This window comes from Primulina huaijiensis, chromosome 13 (genome assembly GCF_012295235.1).
Source record: "Primulina huaijiensis isolate GDHJ02 chromosome 13, ASM1229523v2, whole genome shotgun sequence".
NCBI classification, from domain to species: domain Eukaryota; kingdom Viridiplantae; phylum Streptophyta; class Magnoliopsida; order Lamiales; family Gesneriaceae; genus Primulina; species Primulina huaijiensis.
In genome coordinates this window covers 7,993,870-8,015,226 of record NC_133318.1, presented here as the reverse complement: position 1 = coordinate 8,015,226, position 21,357 = coordinate 7,993,870, and positions in this window count along the sequence as shown.

Genomic DNA, 21,357 nt, shown 5'->3' with positions numbered 1-21,357 from the left:
AAGAAAAAAAAATTAAAAAAAAAGGGATGTAAGGTGTGGGGGAGCCAAAAAGGGGTAAAATCCTACCCCAAGGCTAAAAAGATGGAGATGTAAGCCGTTGAGGAATGTCAGAGAAAATTTCTGACAAAGTGCATAGTGAAAATGATCTACGTACTCCCCATCTTTCTTGACCACTTGAGTCGTTGGTTATTGACCCCCTACATTTTGTCGTTGTTCAAATATGGAACTATACCACGGTTTGTGTTTACTGGTTGGTCCCAAATAGAAACAGGACTCAGAAAAGAGAAACTTGCGTTGACTGGTTAATTCGGCAACCCACATGATTTGCGAATAAAACTGTCAGAAACACAAGCTAGAAAGATCCACAGCACACACGACCACATCTCTTGGAAAAATATTATTGTATTGTGAGATTCAGAAAAAGGGGGGTGATTTATGTTGTGATTGGACTAAATGGATGTGGTTCACAACCCCGCTGAGGCAATAGATGCCAGTTTACCACTTCACCATCAGTTTAGTTTGTTTTATTCTCCTCATTCTGTGTTGGTTGCATGTTGAGTGTAGTTTGTAGCCATTTTGGCTTGAGGACAAGCCTAAGGTTAGTATGAGGGGGTTGATAGTAGTAGTTTTTACGTGTTTTGTGGCATTAGTTTGTGTGTGTTTGCATTGTGCATGCGTACTTTTTTTTTACATTTTGTGCATTGTAGAGTAAACATTTTCATTTGATCTTGTCTCCCCTGGGCGTATCAAATTGGCAGGTAAACTGGCTGGAAATCGGAAGTCGGAGCAAAGTGTGCCAACAAGAAGTTTCTGGACAGAAGAGACGGCGCTCAGGCGGTGAATTTCTACCGCCCGAGCGCGAGAAGCAACTCAAAGGAGAAAAACTACAGAATATGTGGCGCTCGAGCGGTAATTCTCTACCGCCCGAGCGCCGAAAGATGAACTCCGCACTTGTTTTACAGAATGTGTCGCGCTCGAGCGGTAATTCTCTACCGCCCGAGCGCCACTTAATTTTGGCAAGATTTGGCAGCCGATTTTTTTCCTTATTTTGGGATGGTGGCTGATATGGCAAGGAGAGGGTCGAGATTTGGGGATCATTCAGACATTGTGGAAGATTCAAGACAAGCTTGGGAGAGGATTGAGCGCTTGGATTGAAGATTCGACACTTTCCGGGCACCGTTCTTTGCGTTTTTCGTAGATTCTAGTATTTCTAACTTAGTTTTTATTTTCTAAACTTTGTTTTGTTGATTTCAATCATGATTTCTAGTAGCTAACTTTCATATTTGTTGGGATTTGAGGGGATCCTACCCCAAAACGTTGAATTAGTTGAATTCAGTTTCGATTTCTGGTTTATTCTTGATTATACTATTGTTTTCTCCGTGTTGTTAGAACATAGCTAATTTTAACAACGTTTTCATATTGCGAGTGAGTCGAGAGAATAACTTGTGATAGGAACAAGTAGTATAATCTGTGGATCTACAATTTACATAGATATATGAAATTGGGTACGCGTTGATAGTCATAGTCCGAAGGGTCGAAAACTAGGGGATTTCATAGATCGAAATGCAATTCACTCTTGATAAATAATTAAAGATATTTAATTACTTCATTGAGTCGAATTAGTTTGGCATAGCTCGAGAGAGTGTGTTCAATTGAATAGGAAATCCTGTCAGAAGCGTAAACCAATATCGAACGAATTAACTAATTAATGAGGGGTAGGTGAACCGATATTCCCAACAAATCCGTCTTGTCATTGAATCTTAATCAACCATTTTAGATATTATCTTCGTTTAGCATTTATTGAATCTTTTTATTTGCATTTCTTGTTTAAGAACAGTAGTGTAAAACAATCAAATCAATTTCCGTTGCTAAATGTTCAATACCTGAAAATAATAATTGTTAAATACAGTCTTCAGTGGAACGATACTCGTACTCACGTACAATATACTATTACTTGACATCGTGCACTTGCGATTAAATTTGAGCACACAAAACCATATTTTTTATTAAGGATTTCATAGTGCAAGTTTTGCTCGATCATCTAGCCAACTCTCACACTCAACTGAAGTCTCAGTACCCTTCAGAGTCGGTGGAGGGAACGACTGAAATCTCTTCAACAGGGTTTCCATCGGTGATGCTGTCACATCCATCGGATTCGCAGAGGTACTGCCATGTTCTGGGATTCTTCAAGGAGGCATATCTTATTATCAAAAGGGTTAGCAATCATAATTGACAAATCTGTCTCAGTCCCCTTCTGATCATCTTACCTCTGATCCAGAATCGGTTCTGATTCATTCTCAAGAATACAGGTTACCAACCAAATCAAGTAAACATGTATATTCCAAAGCAGTAAACATGCTAGCACACAGAAGCAGGAAAGAAAACTCAATCTACCCCGCTCACTAGCTTCTATCTCAGGCTAAAGGAACCTACTGCTCTGATACCACCTGCTGTGGGGACCCGGACACTAATTCATTTCTTAATCATTCTTGAGAATAATTGGATCAATTAAATAAATTGGGTATAAATTTTTTTATTTTTAAAATACCGTGCGGAACATAATGAAATCAATCTGATATACATATCACAAGTTAAAAGTACAAGTCTTGTACACATAGATCCATATCAAACTAGGGTTCAACAACTACATATCAAGTGATGAAACCTATTCTACTGCTGGGTCCGAATCTCCACGCTAATATTGCTCTCTCATCCTCTTCTTGACCCTGATCCTGTCCCACCTGTTGTCATGCATACATACAGACACAACAACAGCCGGATAACTCTGGTGAAAATAATATTCCCAGTATAAACAATGTGTACACGCAATCATTTGAATCGATACAAAAGTATGCAACAGATATCAATAACATGTTTCATAATCTGAAAGACATGAATCAATATAAAACTGTAAATAAACTCGTAACTCAACATCTCAGACTCAACTCATTTCTAATCTAGGGATCCCGATTCCTGGACATTGGCATAAGATACCGAATCTCCGCAATAGAAGCCGATCCGCTCCTACGCAACATCGATATAAACCAAGCATCCAGTATCTTGGCATATCCGCCAAAGACTTGGCACCTCCGCCATTGACTAGGCACCTCCGCCATGACTCAATACATGCTTAGCAATAACTCAATAGACTAAGCATATCAATCTCATAACTTGCAAACATCAATGCAATAAAATAAGTATGTGATTTAGGGAAACTCAAGTCAGATCTAACTCGAGTTATATCCTCCCGGTTCAACATTGATTTATACCTTTCTCTTGTCGGTCTGGTGAAGTCGAAGTCTCGAATTCGAAGCATGTCAACACTCAATCTGGCAATGACAATATCGAGGAGTACAATATCAATATACCACTCAAATCAATACTGGATATAATCATAACTCAATCTAAATCTGTTTCAACTGCATAACTGCACAATCTCAATATACCCAGCAATAAAAATATCAATAAATGCCCATCTCAACTCATAATCGATCGACAAACATAATTTGATATCAAATCTGTATAATCTCACTCAACTCAACTCTGAAAAATCATAACAATTTCATACGGTGTCTGTTCTTCAATCCGGTTTCGATTGTACGATGTCTAACGTATCAAGAACACCATATATTAATCATATCTGATTCCTTCAATCTCATATTTGTAAATCATTTCAAAACGTCTTAAAACTTACGTCCGTGTGAAGCCGTTGACACGAGGATCACATAAATAAACTCAGATTGAAAATCGGACGGACGGATCTTTCGCAACTCGAATGCTAATACATGAAGGAATTCAATTCTTCTCCGGAGCTTCCTCGGTGTTCTTTTTGCTGAAGTTGAAGGAATGAAAAGATTTGTAATATATATCTTGCATGCCAAGGACCAAGTGGCGTCATGTATGTACTGCACGTCTCGCGCATATGCGCGACCATGCTCGGCGTATATGCGCGAGACCTACTGTCTCGGCGCAACACTTGTCTTCTGCTCGCGCTCTCCTCGCGCATGTGCGCGCCTTCTCCTCACGCATATGCACGAGACTTACTTTCTTGGCACCTCTTCTGATACGAATCCTCGTACGAATAAATAGCAAACACGATTAAAATCGAATCGCGCCCTCTATTCAATAACGAGCAAGGATCGATGTGTTGTCCCGATCTTTTGAATCAAGTGTGTGTGTGATTTTCACCTCTAAACTATGAAAAGTTTAGCAACAAATAATCACGGAAAATAAACAACCGAAACTATAACGAACCTTCAAAGAACAAGCCCTTGACAATCCGCACAAGAACGATCGACAAACGCCACAAAGTTAAAACTTTGATAAGTTCGATTTTGATTACAAAGCAAAGCTTTGAAAAAAAAGTTTGAGAGAAAAACTCAAAACTATTGTATAAACTCAATAATATCTCAATTGTGTGTTAATTTTCGTTCAAACATGTTTTAATAAACAAAAGATATCTCAAATCTAGTATCCAAAAAAATTAAAACTCTAGAAAGGAAACAAATCTGCGCAGAAAACAAAGGACACGGACCCCGTGTTGACCTCAGTGTATGGGTCCGTGTTCGCTCGGGAGAATCAACTTCAGCTGGAAACAAGGAGCACGGACCCCGTGTCTACCTCCGTGTACGGGTCCGTTTATGCACTGTCTGAGGACACGGACCCCGTGTATTGGCCCGTGCTCGGATCCGTGTCGGCACGCAAATTCTTCTTCCTCGGCTGTAAAGGGCACGGACCCCGTGTGCAGGTCCGTGTAGACATCCGTGTAGTCTCGGCCGTATTCAACAATGTTTGAATAATATTTCTTTGGTCTCCAAACGTGCTCCCATGCATCACGACCCCTTCATGCTAGCTCATGACTCCCTGTAGTGCCTCCTTGAACTTCTTTAGTCGTCCCCTCGTTACTGGTCCCTCCGGCAACTGCAAAGGATCCCATGCTTTCCTTGAAACTTGGCAGCCCGTGTTCGCATTATCCTCCCTTTCTTGAAAAGGATTTGTCCTCAAATCTTGCTTATCACCTACATCAAACAACGACAAATCACTAACATTGAAAGTGGAACTCACATTGTACTCACCTGGTAGGTCGAGTTGGTAGGCGTTGTCATTGATCCTCTCAAGAACTTGGAATGGTCCATCGCCCCTGGGTAATAGCTATGAACGTCGCTTCTCAGGAAACCTTTCCTTCCTCAAGTGTAGCCACACCCAATCTCCTTTCTCAAATATAACCTTCTTTTTCCCTTTGTTGGCTTGCTTGGCATATTGCTCATTTCTCTTCTCGATGTTGGCCTTGGCCTTTTCATGCTAACCCCTAACAAATTCAGCCTTATTTTTGCCATCCATGTTTAACCTTTCACTCACAAGCAAAGACATCAAATCCAAAGGAGTCAAAGGATTAAAACCATACACAATTTCAAAGGGTGAATAATTTATAGTAGAATGCACGCTACGATTATAAGCAAACTCAACAAATGGCAAACAATTTTCCTAATTCTTCAAGTTCTTTTTAAGAATAGCACGCAAAAGTGTTCCTAATGTCCTATTGACAACTCCAGTTTGTCCATCCGTTTGAGGATGACAAGTAGTAGAAAACAACAATTTAGTGCCAAGTTTAGACCACAATGTTTTCCAAAAGTAACTCAAGAATTTAACATCACGATCAGACACAATAGTCCTAGGCATGCCATGCAACCTAACGACTTCTCTAAAGAACAAATCCGCAATGTTTGAAGCATCATCAGTTTTATGGCAAGATATAAAATGTGCCATTTTAGAGAATCTATCAACAACAACAAATATTGAATCCCTCCCCTTCTTATTCCTAGGCAACCCCAAAATAAAGTCCATAGAAATTTCAATCCAAGGCTCACTAGAAACAGGAAGTGGTGTATACAATCCATGTGGTTGTGTCTTAGACTTAGCTTGCCTACAATTTATGCACTTTTCACAAACACGCTCAACATCACGTTTCATATGTGGCCAATAGAACTGTTCATGCAATGCACTTAGAGTTTTAGCCACACCAAAATGTCCCATTAAACCACCCCCATGTGCCTCCCTAACAAGTAATTCACGAATTGAAGATTTAGGGATGCACAACTTATCTTCTCTAAATAAGAAACCATGATGCAAATAAAATTTATCATGTGGACCATGCATACATGTTTCAAACACACCTTTAAAATCCTCATCTAGTACATATAATTCTTTCACATGCTCAAATCCCAAAATTTTTGATTCCAAGGTAGAGATTAGTACGTACCTCCGTGATAGTGCGTCGGCCACTACATTTTCCTTACCTTGTTTGTACTTGATGATGTAGGGGAATGTCTCTATAAATGCCACCCACTTTGCATGCCGCTTGTTCAGCTTTTGTTGCCCCTTGAGGTGCTTTAGTGACTCATGATCCGTATGAATCACAAACTCCTTAGGCCTCAAGTAGTGCTGCCACGTCTCTAGAGTCCTCACAAGTGCGTAGAACTCTTTATCATACGTGGGATAGTTCAGCGCTGCTCCATTGAGCTTCTCACTAAAGTACGCCACCGGCCGTCCTCCCTGCATCAACACTCCACCAATACCTACACCTGAAGCATCACATTCAATCTCAAAAGTATTAGCAAAATCAGGTAAAACAAGTAAAGGAGCATTAATTAACTTTTGCTTCATAAGATTAAAAGACTTCTCTTGCTCCTCGCCCCAATGGAATGGAACGTTTTTCTTGATCACTGTCGTCATTGGTGCTGCTAGTGTGCTAAAATCTCTTACAAACCTCCTATAGAAGCTTGCAAGACCATGAAAACTTCGAACTTGACCAACAGTAGTAGGCGTTGGCCAATCTCGAATGGCACTTACCTTGTCTTCATCAACTTGTATACCATGTGAACTTACCACAAAACCAAGAAAGACAAGTTTGCTTGTACAAAAATCACATTTCTTTAAGTTAGCATACAAATTTTCAGCCCTTAGTGTGATTAGCACAAGCCTCAAGTGATTAACATGCTCATCCAAGTTTTTGCTATACACTAGGATATCATCAAAATAAACAACAACAAACTTTCCTACGTGTGCACGCAAAACATGATTCATTAACCTCATAAAGGCGCTAGGAGCGTTAATTAAGCCAAATGGCATTACCATCCACTCATATAACCCGTACTTGGTTTTAAAAGCAGTTTTCCACTCATCACCTTCCCTCATCCTAATTTGGTGATAACCACTCTTCAAGTCAATTTTACTAAAGACACATGCACCATGCAATTCATCTAACATATCATCTAGTCTAGGTATGGGATGCCTATAATTAATGGTTATGTTATTGATTGCCCTACAATCCACACACATACGCCATGAACCATCTTTCTTAGGAACTAATAAAACAGGGACAACACAAGGGGACATAGACTCACGCACAAAACCCCTCTCTAACAACTCACTTACCTGCCGTTGAAGCTCCTTAGTCTCCTCCGGATTGCTCCTACAGGCAATGCACTCCAAGGCACGAAATCGATTTGGTGCTCGATTCCCCTCAATGGTGGTAAGCCTTGAGGTAACTCCTCCGGAAATACATCTTCAAATTCCTGCAACAGTGAAACAACAATGCTCGGAAGAGACGTGGCTGTATCACTTGTGTTAAGGAGGATCTCCTTAAAAACAATTAACACAAGTTGTTCATGTGTGTGCATCAATTGTTTCAACTCACCTTTTTGGGCCATATATGATTTCTTTTTGGCCTCTTTCCTCTCAATTTCTTTCCTCTCATTTTTCTTTTGTAAGGCTGTCTCATTTTTTTGTTCGCTCTTTTTTTCAGCCATTTCATTTTTATCTTCAAAGGCCATTTCACTTTTTAGTTCATTCTTTTTTTCGGCCTAATCTCTCTTCTTCTTTTTCAAATTGCCCTCCAACACTTGCTTTGGGGACAAAGGAAGTAATACAATGGATTCTTTTTTCAATACAAATGAATACCTATTCTTGAACCCATCATGTGTCACTCGCCTATCATATTGCCAAGGCCTACCCAACAAGATATGATAAGCATGCATGGGTACCACGTCACACAAGACCTCATCCACATACTTCCCAATAGAAAAAGGCACTAGCACTTGCTTGTTAACTTTCACTTCCGCACAATCATTCATCCATTGAAGCCTATATGGTTGAGGGTGCTTTAGTGTAGGCAAACCCACTTTCTCCACCATTTCAACACTAGCCACATTAGTACAACTCCCCCCATCTATGATTAAGCTGCAAACCTTTTGATTCACAAAACACCTAGTATGGAACAAGTTCTCTCTTTGTTTAGTCTCCTCTTCCTTGACTTGGGCACCCATAATACGCCTAGTCACTAGTGCTTCACCTACAACCGCCTCATATCCCTCATCAGGATCCTCTAATGCAGGCATCTCATCATCATCACCCTCACTATGAGACATACTCACTATAGTCATTTAGAATAATTACCCTTTTATTAGGGCATTCACTAGCAATATGACCTAACCCTTGACACCTAAAACATTTAACATCTCTAGATCGATTAGAAGGAGATTCAGATTTACCTTGCACTCCTTGTTTAGGCGCCTCTTGTTTGGTCTCAAATTTGGGCTTGGTCACCGCCTTGTTCTCCTCACGTTTCACCACATTTGATCGCCATGAAGATGATGAACCCTTAGTTGGATTGGTGTGGCCAACTCCACGCCTTTTGAGTTGTTGCTCCACTTTTATGGCCATTCCCACCATCTCGTCCAGATCCAAGTAGTGCCGAAACTCAACTTGATCTTGGATTTCCCTGTTCAAACCACAAAGAAAACGTGCCATGGTCGCCTCATTATCTTCCTCAATATTGGCCCTAATCATGACTACTTCCATCTCCTTATAGTAGTTCTCAACACTCTTCACCCCTTGCCTCAAAGTTTGCAGTCTCTTAAACATCTCGCTATAGTAGTGGTTGGGCACAAACCTCTTCCTCATGACCCTCTTCATCTCATCCCAAGATTCAATGGGTCTCTCATTATACCTCCTCCTAGTGGTCACTAACTGATCCCACCAAATGAGAGCATAGTCTAGGAATTCGACCACCGTCAACCTAACCTTCTTTTGTTCGGAGTAGTGGTGACAATCAAACACGAACTCTACCCTCTTTTCCCATTCTAAGTACGCCTCCGGGTCAGATTTCCCATGGAACGAAGGAATCTTCATCTTAATACTATCCATATTACCATCCTCCCTATTCCCGTCATTGTATCTACCCCGTGTGCCTTCTCTCCTTCCTCTACCAAATCCTCTACCTCTTCCATTCCTTCCCCAATTCTCACTTTGGCTCTCCTCTTCTCCTCCTAAGTCATACTCTTCATCTTCTTCTCCTCTACCCAAATCATTAGGCTTAGATTTAGCTCCACTACTACTAACTTCAAGCCTACTCATCCTCTCGTGTAACGGCTCCAACTCCACCCTCATCATCTTAGTGAAATGCCCAAACAATGCCTCCATTTGGACCTTAGATAACCCCGGGTTCGAACTATCTCCTACCTCCCTCTCCATTTAATTTCAGTTTGTACCTGCAAGAAAACGTTAGTAGAAAACAATATGTTCCTCACCCAAATGCTCACGGTCACTCCAAAGAAAGTCGCTCGTCACTCCTCTCTAATTTTTTTTTTTGCTCACAACAAATACTCACCGTTCACTCAAAAGAAAATTCACTCGCACTCATGTATTTTCACTCAAATTCGAGGGTTCTCTCAAGGTGCTCAAGCTTTGTATTTGCGTATATCATACAATCAAGTTCAACTTGTGAACAAATGTGATCGACTCACTTGGACTGCGTAGACAAGAAATTTGAAGGTATATTTTTTTTTGTTTGACTATGAAAGACAATTGAATATGACTCTATAAAGAAAATAGAACAAAATACCAATAAGAAATACAGGTGAATTTTCGGATTTTTTGTACTTTTTTATATTTTTTATTTTTTTATTATTTTTTTTGCTCTAAGAATTCCGAAAATTCAAAGAAAAATAAATAAGACACAAAATTTCGTGTCACAGATTCACGAACGATGAAGAATGATAGAACCAAACAGATTTGAAAGCGGAACTAAAGGATAATTAGATCTGATAATAGAACGAAGGATAAACTTACTTGAATTCAATTAACCAAAAGCTCTGATACCAAATGATACGAATCCTCGTACGAATAAATAGCAAACACGATTAAAATCGAATCGCGCCCTCTATTCAATAATGAGCAAGGATCGATGTGTTGTCCCGATCTTTTGAATCAAGTGTGTGTGTGATTTTCACCTCTAAACTATGCAAAGTTTAGCAACAAATAATCACGGAAAATAAACAACCGAAACTATAACGAACCTTCAAAGAACAAGCCCTTGACAATCCGCACAAGAACGATCGACAAACGCCACAAAGTTAAAACTTTGATAAGTTCGATTTTGATTACAAAGAAAAGCTTTGAAAAAAAAGTTTGAGAGAAAAACTCAAAACTATTGTATAAACTCAATAATATCTCAATTGTGTATTAATTTTCGTTCAAACATGTTTTAATAAACAAAAGATATCTCAAAGCTAGTCTCCAAAAAAATTAAAACTCTTGAAAGGAAACAAATCTGCGCAGAAAACAAAGGACACGGACCCCGTGTTGACCTCCGTGTATGGGTCCGTGTTCGCTCGGGAGAATCAACTTCAGCTGGAAACAATGAGAACGGACCCCGTGTCTACCTCCGTGTACGGGTCCGTTTACGCACTGTATGAGGACACGGACCCCGTGTACTAGCCCGTGCTCGGATCCGTGTCGGCACGCAAATTCTTCTTCCTCTGCTGTAAAGGGCACGGACCCCGTGTGCATGTCCGTGTAGACATCCGTGTAGTCTCGGCCGTATTCAACAATGCTTGAATAATATTCCTTTGGTCTCCAAACGTGCTCCCATGCATCACGACCCCTTCATGCTTGCTCATGACTCCCTGTAGTGCCGCCTTGAACTTTTTTAGTCGTCCTCTCGTTACTGGTCCCTCCGGCAACTGCAAAGGATCCCATGCTTTCCTTGGAACTTGAACGCCCGTGTTCGCATCAGCTTCTCTTCTCTTCCTCGCGCATATGCGCGCCCTCTTCTCGCATATACGCGAGACCTTCTGTCCTAGCACAACACAATACACATGCCAACTCAAATCATATCTCGGAGTGGTCCGTCTATAATCGCAACAATTCAGAATCATTAATCTCAAATGAACAAAATCAAATCTCGGGCATTACAATCCTCGAGTATAATGGACACGGACCCCGTGTACAGGTCTGTGCTAGGGTCCGTGTAGGCTCTGGATTTCTCATACTTCGAAAAATAATGGTCTGTACCCGGCCCGACATATGGTATTGGGGAATCTTCCTCAATTGTTGCTTGAATAATGTTCCAATGACTCAAAATGACCCCCAAACAAGATCCCATGCTTTCCACACCTTCATCGGAGCTTGGGCCTACCATGATCGCATCATCCTCCTCTTCTTGAAAAAGGATTTGTCCTAAAATCTTTGCTACCTACACACAAATTAAACAAGTAAGTGATAACAATGATTATATGACTAACATGCTTACCTTTAAACTCAAGTTTGTAGGTGCTATCATCGGCTCGCTCCAACCGCACTTGAAATATCAGCCCCACGGTTGCCCTTTCTACGTATTCACCTATTACTGCGAACGATAAATAACACATGACACCAAATAATAACAATAGGATATCATTAAGTATCACAAAAATCAGATTTCTCCCCTTCTTAGTCTTAGTTAACAACACAACAAAGCTCATACACATGTACAACATTTGCTCACAAGGAATAAGACACAGTTCATACACGATATAAGAATCTAGCCGACATGTCAATCTCTTATATGCAATGCATGTTTCAAAATCCCACCCAATATGCCTATTCATATTCAACCAACACATATAATCATGCATGTTATCAAACATAAAACCACCACAAGAAATAATAATCATGCAAGTAGGACACACTAAATGTACTATGCATGCAATCATTTAACACATCACAAAAATCGAAGTCTAATGCACGTGAACGCTTGGAGAGGGAACATGGTGATTGCTCTTAACTTCATATGGATCGTCCCATTGCATTCTCACACCATCAACTTTTGCTCGCCTCCTCATCATCACCCTACGAGAATCCTGCAAAGAAGAGGGAACATTGCTCGGGATTGAACTGACTACATCATCATAATATGGATAAACCACTTTGTACAAAGGTACATGAAAGGGTTTATGCGAAAACAAACAACTCTCAACCTCACTCTTTTCACTATTTTGGGCCTTCAAATTATTTTTCATTTTTTTTTCTTTTTCTTTGGCCACTTTTTCTCTATCTTTTTTCTTTTCTATGGTCATCTCACCCTTTTGTTCACTCTTTCTTTCGACCATATCTCTTTCTTTTTCTAAGGGCATCTCACTTTTTGAACACTCAATTTTTCGACCTCATCTCTTTTTATTTTCTTCAATTGATCCTGAAATATTTGTTTTGGGGACAAGGGGAGTAATACAATCGGTTATTTGTTTAGGACAAATGAGTACCTATTCTTGAAATCATCAAGTGTCACTTTCCTATCATACTGCCAAGGTCTACCCAACAAGATATGACAAGCATGCATTGGCACCACGTCACACAATACCTCATCAACATACTTACCAATAGAAAAAGGCACCAAAACTTGTTTGTTCACTTTCACCTCCGCACAATCATTCAACCATTGAAGTCTATATGGTTGAGGATGTTTTAAAGCGGGCAACTTCAAATTCTCCACCATCTCATAACTTGCTACATTGGCACAACTTCCTCCATCTGTAATAACATTGCAAACCTTTTCGTTTACAAAGCATCTAGTATGGAACAAGTTACCCCTCTGATTTGTTTCCGCCTCCTTGACTTGGGCACTCATGATGCGCCTAGTCACCAATGCTTCACCTACCACCGCTTCATATCCCTCATCAGGATCCTCTAACGTAGGCATCTCATCATCATCACCCTCACTACGAGATTCATACTCACAATAGTAATTTAAAATCACTACCCTCTTATTAGGACATTGACTAGAAATATGACCCATCCCTTGACATCTAAAACATTTTGTATCCCTAGAACGGTTAAGAGGAGCTTCAGATTTACCTTGCACTCCTTGTTTAGGCGTCTCTTGCTTGGTCTCAATCTTGGGCTTGGTCAGCAACTCACCTTCATCTCGTTTTGCCACATTTGGTCGCCAAGAAGATGACGAACCCCCAGTTTGGTTGGTGCGGCCAACCCCTCGCCTTTCGAGTTGTTGCTCCACCTTTATGACCATTTGCACCATCTAGTCTAGATCCAAGTAGTGCCTAAGCTCCACTTGATCTTGAATTTCCCTGTTCAAACCACAAAGAAAACGAGCCATGGTTGCCTCACTATCCTCCTCAATGTTGGCCCTAATCATGACCACTTCCATCTCCTTATAGTAGTCTTCAACACTCTTTACCCCTTGCCTCAAAGTTTGTAGGTTCTTTAACATCTCTCTATAGTAGTGATTGGGCACAAACCTCTTCCTCATGACCCTCTTCATCTCATCCCAATTTCAATGGGTCTCTCATTATACCTCCGCCTAGTGGTCACTAGTTGATCCCACCAAATGAGAGCATAGTCTAGAAATTCAACCACCGCCAACCTAACCTTCTTTGGTTCGGAGTAGTGGTGACATTCAAACACAAACTCTACCCTCTTTTCCCATTCTAATTATGCCTCCGGGTCAGACTTCCCATGGAACGATGGAATTTTCATCTTAATGCTACCCATGTTGCCATCTTCCCTATTCCCATCATATCTACCCCGTACGTCTTCTCTTCTACCTCTACCAAATCCTCTACCTCTTCCATTCCTACCCCAATTCTCATTTTTGCTCTCCTCATCCATTCCCAAATCATATTCTTCCTCTTCTTCTTTCCTACCCAAATAGGCTTAGATTTATCTCAACTAATACTAACTTCAAGCCTATCCAACCGCTCATGTAATGGCTCCAACTCTACCTTCATCATCCTATTAAAATGCCCAAACAACGCCTCCATTTAAACTTTAGACAACCCCGGGTTCGAACTATCTCCTACCTCACTCTCCATTTAAATTTTTAGATTTGTACCTGCAAGAAAATGTTAGTAGAAAAAAAAATATTCCTCACCCAAATACTCACGGTCACTCCAAAGAAAGTTCGCTCGTATCTCCTCTCTTATTTTTTTTTGCTCACAACAATACGCACTAGTCACTCCAAAGAAAATTCACTTTCACTCAAGTAATTTCACTCAAATTTGATAGTATTCTCGAAAGTGTGCTCAAGCTTTGTATTTGTATATCAAACAATCAAGTTCAACTTGTGAACAAATGTGATCAACTCACTTAGACGGCGTAGACAAGCAATTTGAAGGTAAATATTTTTTTTTACTGTGTGAGGCACTTGTATATGACTCACAAAAAGAAATAGAACAAAATACCAAAAAGAAATAATAGTGAATTTTTGGAATTTTTGTATTTTTTTTTACTCTAAGACTGAGTAAAACTCGAAAATACCAACAAAAGTTTCACGGAAATTTCAGAAAATGAAGAAGAACGATACACCAAAAAAAAATAGATCTGAAAAAAGAACGAAAGGATGACAGATCTGATAATAGAACGAGATAATAACGTGATAAACTTAGTTGAATTCAATGAACCTAAGCTCTGATACCAAATGATATGAATCCACGTGCGTAAGAAAAGCAAACACGGTTAAATATAAATCGCGCCCTCAATTCAATAACGAAAAAAAAGTTCGTGTTGTTGTCCGGAAAGGGGTCCGTGTAGGCACGGTAAATTTCCAAGTCTCTAAAGTAGTCGACACGGACCTCGTGTACAGGTCCGTGTACATGTCCATGTAAGCTCTGTTTTCTTCATCCTCGAGTGTAATGGACACGGACCCCGTGTACAATTCCGTGCTCGGGTCTGTGTAGGCTCTGGATTTCTCATACTTCGAAAAACAATGGTCTGTACCCCTCCCGACGTATGGTATTGGGGAATCTTCCTCAATTGTTGCTTGAATAATGTACCAATGACTCCAAATGACCCCCAAACAAGATCCCATGCTTTCCACGCCTTCATCAAAAGCTTGGGCCCACCATGATCGCATCACCTAGCCTTCAAATCGATGGAGAAGAGAAAGGAAGAGAAGGAAAGTGAGGAAAATGAGAGTCTCATTCAATTTTAAGCCTTAAAACACCCAAAACACGCTTTTCCACTGTACAGGGCGCTCGGGCGATCATCTTTTACCGCCCTAAGACGGACCTCTCGGCCAAAAACACAATATTTCAGATTCAGTTGCGCTCGGGCGGTCATTTCTTACCGCTCGGGCGCCGCTCTGCGCATAGCCTCATCAAAGTTCGTTTCCGAAACGCCTTTTCCCTTCATAATTAGGAAAAGTGGTAAACATTAAAGTTGTAGCTCTATGTCTTGGATTGCATCTACAATTAGCCTCATGTCATTTGAAGGTTTGAGTAAAAATTTATGCTCAATCTTCCAACATGTGTCATTGGAGGAACGACGATACACACGACACACTTCAGGGCGCTTTTGGATTATCTTTCACAATGATTTAAACAAAACTCAAAACATGAACGTTATAACCTTATGTCTTATCTTTCTAATTGTAGTGGCCTCACATCATTCGGATCAATATACGAAACATTATACTAAAACCACAACTACTGCCACAGTTTCATACTGTTTCAGCACTTCCATTACTTATTTGGCTAAAGATCAACTTTCTATTCAGCCCATACATTCTCTATTTCATCCTATATCATTCAATACCATTCATATCATATCTTGAAGCCATAAACCATCACCACTACATCACATATCCCAAACGATCATCATAATAAACCATAAAAAGAATAATGAACATACTTAATCATAATCATTACCTCATATCATATGCATATAAATGTCTGGGCGTTACAACTAACTAATAGAATCTCTTCCCTAGGTATTTTGTAATGGGCATTCCTATCTGACCGAGTTGCTAGTTGGAAGCTAGGCTATTGAACTAACAAAAGATAAGCGCAACTGATGATATGCAGTGGACAATCTTCTTCTTTCTTTTTATCTAACATCGTCCGGTGGTTCTCTTTAGTATCTTTCTAAGAAGCTAGGACAGCTAAGAACGAATTAGCTCTTTCAAGCCCATTTCTAGAAGAGAAAGCCAAAAGGTAATCGCTGATTGGCAGTATTAGTGTCAGAAAGCTTCTGATGCTGTATTGCTGCCTGCTCGAATCAACATCCCTCTACGAGTTTCCTCATTCCTGTGGTTGTTCTCTTCTGTTCTGGGAGTGAGGGGTTCTAATGCTATTTCTCTTCCATCCAAAGGCCAGTTCAAGCTCTCAAATAGAGTTTTTTTCATGTAAGCCCTTTCGATATGAGTTGCTTATTTCCTCCTTACCTTAGGAGCGAATCTCTGCTTGAAAGCCTTTTTCCCTTATTCCTCAACTTATGATAGATCAATTGACTGTGTAAGCTCTCTAAGGTAGCTATATATCTTTAACAAGTTTCCTAGTGAGGTCATTCAAATCTTCCCATGGTTTCTAACCGAACGCTTATCCTAGTGACATTCTATCATCTTGTGTCACTATATCAAGATTAGTAATACCTTTCATCCTAGTTGTTCTCTTTCCTCTAGGCTAGAGAATATCTTCTTTCTATATGCATTTATTACTTACTGTACTCGGAGAGGAAAAAGCATTGTAAGCATCTACTAGTTTGTGATAGCTAGTATGCGAATGTATCTTTCATGCCTTGATAGTAAAGGAACGCGGTTGATGGTATTTAGTTTTCTTCCTAAATCAAGCAAGGACCTCCTTTTTTTTCTTCAAATAGATAAAGTGGTGGCTAGATTCGCGGTTCTTTTCCAGACTTGAAAGGATTTCAAAGAGATTTCTTGTATGGGCTTTGTATTGATTTATGTTTTTTTAGACTATGATACATGTTGTTTGACAAATGTTTTATGCTTTTGTATATGCTTGTATGAAATGCATGTATACATTATTTATACTGGGAAATATATTTCTCACCAGAGTTATCCGGCTGTTGTTGTGTTTGTATGTGAGCATGGCAACAGGTGGGACATGATCAGGGTCAAGAAGAGCATGAAAGATCGAGATTAGAGTGGTGATCCAGGCTGAAATGTAAAACTAGTTGTTCAACACTTGCAATGTGGTTGATAAACACTAGTTTGTTATGACTTTATTTTGAACAAGTTTTGTATCTTTGATCATGTTGTAGATATTGAACTTGATCTTGTAAATTGAATAAGATGAAGCATAACTTGTTGTAGTAATTTAGACACTTGTTTATGAGGTGCTCGATTTAAAAAAAAATTCGACCTAGCTTATTTAATTGATCCATTTAATCCTAATGATGATTTAAGAAAATGAGTTAGCGTCCGGGTCCTCACAGACCAATGTATTGAGGACTTAATTTACCTTTCTTGCCAAAACGCATCACTCCCTTGAGAGGAGCTATTTTGATGAAAACATGGTCACCTACCTCAAATGTCAAAGGCCGTTGACGAACATCAGCATAACATTTCTGTCTAGATTGAGCGGTTTTCATTCTTTCTTGGATCAATGCTACAACATCTGCTATCTGTTGAACCAACTCCGGGCCCAGCATTTTCCTTTCACCTACCTCTTCCCAATACAAAGGAGATCGGCACCTTCTTCCATATAAAGCTTCATAAGGTGCCATGCCGATTAAAGACTTGTAGCTGTTATTATCGTGAATTCCACCAAAGGTAACCTGGAATCCCAACTGCCCAGGAAATCAATCGTGCAAGCTCGTAACATGTCTTCAAGAATTTGGATCACCCTTTCTGATTGCCCGTCGCTTTGAGGATGTTAGGCGGTACTAAAGGCCAATTTTGTTCCCAAGGCTTGATGTAAACTCTTCCAAAACTCAGATGTAAACCTTGGATCACGATCTGAAACTATCGATAGTGGTATCCCATGAAGTCTCACAATTTCCTGAATATAAGCCTCGGCATATTGATTCATAGAAAACGTCGTCTTGACAGGAAGAAAATGCGATGACTTGGTCAATCGATCCATGATCACCTAAATAGAATTGAATTTTTTTTGAGTCCTTGGCAATCCCACAACAAAATCCATGGTTATGTGTTCCTATTTCTATTGTGGTATAGGTAAGGATTGCAACAATCCCACCAGTCTTTATTGCTCAATCTTAACTTGCTGAGAGGTTTGACATTTAGAAACAAATAACATGATATCTTTCTTCATATCTGGCCACCAATAAAGACGTCGAAGATCTTGGTACATCTTGGTACTACCAGAGTGTACCAAATAAGGCGCAGTATGAGCTTTAGTGAGTACCTCTCTTCGAATATCATCACCCATAGGAACACATATCCTACCTCGAAAAGTCAACAAACCATCACGATTCAACTCAAACTCAGAAACTCCCGTCAGATCATTTTTTCTCTTCAACTCCAATAATTGCTTATCAAGCTGTTGTTCCTTCAAAATTCGATCAAATAAAGTTAAGTGGAGAACCAGTGCAGATAATCAAGCCACTATACCTGGAGATACCAAAGTGATTTTATTCCTTTGCAGATCAAGCAACAATGGTTTAGAAATCACAGAACCCAATAAAGAACTCGACTTGCGACTCAAAGCATCCGCCACCATATTATTTACCAGGATGATAGCTAATGATGCAATCATAGTCCTTTACAAGTTCCAACCATCTCCTCTTCCGCATATTCAATTCTTTCTGCGAAAACAAATAACTCAAACTTTTGTGATCCGTAAAAATTTCACATTTCTCAACATATAGATAGTTCCGCCAAATCTTTAAGGCAAAAACCACATCCGCCAACTCCAAGTCATGAGTGGGATAATTTTTCTCGTACTCTTTCAACTGACGAGAATCATAAGCTATCACTTTCCCACGCTGCATCAGTATGGCACCTAACCCCTGCCTTGAAGCATCTGTATACACACAAAATCTTCAGTACCACAAGGAAGTATTAATACAGGGACAGAAGTTAACTTATCTTTCAACGTTTGGAATTATTGTTGGCACTCTATAGTCCATTCGAATTTGGTAGTCTTCCGTGTCAAACTTGTAGAGGCCTCTAAATAGTACTTGAAAATTTGTGGAAAAATTTAAAAATTTTCTCTTTTATTAATTAAAATGATTCATTCATAAATAAACTGATAAATAAAGTTTGATGTTCAAAATAGCAGCGGAAGTAAATGTTTGTTTTCAAAATAATAATTTAAAATAATCCAACAACGAGAAAAATGTTTGAGCCCTAAAAATCGTAAATGCTGAAAATGAGGTCCTCGGGTTCCACTACTGCCGACCCAAGCTAGCTCACTGGTCCCCGCCCTCGGTTCCGACATCATCAGTACCTACAACAATCAAGTCTAGTGAGTCTAAAGACTCAGCATGCATATATCGTAAATAACAAGTAATAATAATAAAAACGCATGCAAGGTGAAAATATCATGTCATGAATAAATGAAATACGTGCATAACTAAACTGAAAATCGATAACAAGATAATTAATATTACGTGCATAACTGAACTGAACTGAACTGAAAGTAGAAAGTGAAATGTTTGCTCCGTAGAGCCCTGTCATAAAATAACGTGTAATAATTTTCTGTTGAGATTATGTTATACGCAAGTGGCCCCTGAGCTGAACTGAACTGAATTGACCGGTAACTGACGAACGGTTGAAATAATAATCGTCTGATCAGACTAATACCACAGTATACTGGGTGGTACAAAACTGAGCTGACCGGTAACTGGCGACCGGGTGAAGTAATAATCCCATGATAGTAAAGTAACCACAAGCAATATCGCATAAATCTCAAATTAAATATCCTGTATTTATTTTACCACGGGGGTTGGATCGTTTCCAGGCTCGCTGCGACCTAATTATGTCATGAAAAATATGCAACTGATTTACGTGACCAAACTTTGTAATTGAATCCAAAAACTAGACAATTACGCCCACTGACTTAGTAATCATGACTCCGAGCCAACCCGAACCAACACCGAACCAACGTTTATTCATGATTAAAATACTCTTAAAATGATGAAATAATGCTCCTAAATTTACAGTACTCTAAATTTAGTGAATGGAGGCAAAAAACGTGAAACGCTCTTTCGAAAGTCATTTTGGCACATTGCACCGTAAATTCTCGTACGACCTCTAAAATGATCCAAATCACAAACGGCCAAAAACATGACCTTCCTAACTTGATGAGACACTGTCCAGTCAAAGGCCATAGGCTAAAAGCCAACCAAAAACCCGAAACTTGCCTCTGAACCGCAGCACGCTTGCTGTAAAAAATTACAGCAGCTGTGCCGTCGATTTCTTGTGTCGTTTTCAAGAATAACGGCCATTGGGGCTTGAACCACCGACCAGAACCTCTTACCAAAATCCTAAGGAAAGGTTGGAACCATGGCTAAGGGTCCAAGGCCAGCCACAATTAAAACCACTCCCGAAACCAACCGAAAAGTCCACCCGAGAGGCACCCTTGCGTGCGTGGGGTATATTGCTTCCTTTGCTGTCCCGTGTCGTTCCAGTGGCCATTTGATTTACCATGGCACGATCTAGACACAAGATTTATGGTATGAACCGTGGCTATGGGCCCGGGGCCAACCAAGATTCACACCACACCACAAAAAAATCAAACTAGACTTGCTGTAAAATGAAGGGTCGAAGGGGAGGGGCTGTTCTTGTTTCTTTTGATTTAAAAACCGATTCCACCATGGATCAAGCCTCAAAAGAGCGACTTGGTCACGTCTTAGACATGATAGGGAGGTGTTCTAACTATGGCTATGTGCCCCTAGGGCAGCCAAGATCAGAAACTCTCCCTTGACAGCAACATGACAGAAAACGAATCACAATATGGCACTAAGGATGAGTTGCTGTCAATACTGAATTTCCAGCGAGTGGGGGGCTCGAATATTGGACCAACGTGGTCTTGAAACACCCTAGTACGTGTCTAGGCGCAGCCTTGGGAGCCTGGACATGAGCCAATCACCTGTACTCAAAGAATCAAGCAAACCGTGAAGAATGAAATGGAGGAAAGCCGTGCAGAATTTTCACAATGAACTTGCTGTCATAATTTCGGTTTTTGGTTGAAAACCATGATCATGTAGTGTTTAAAAATCATAATACGACTTGATTGAAGAGCAAATGAGAACATATACATGCCTGGATAATTTTTTCTCTCTTGTTCTTGCTAGGAGGCTCACGATTTTTGCACTGAATAA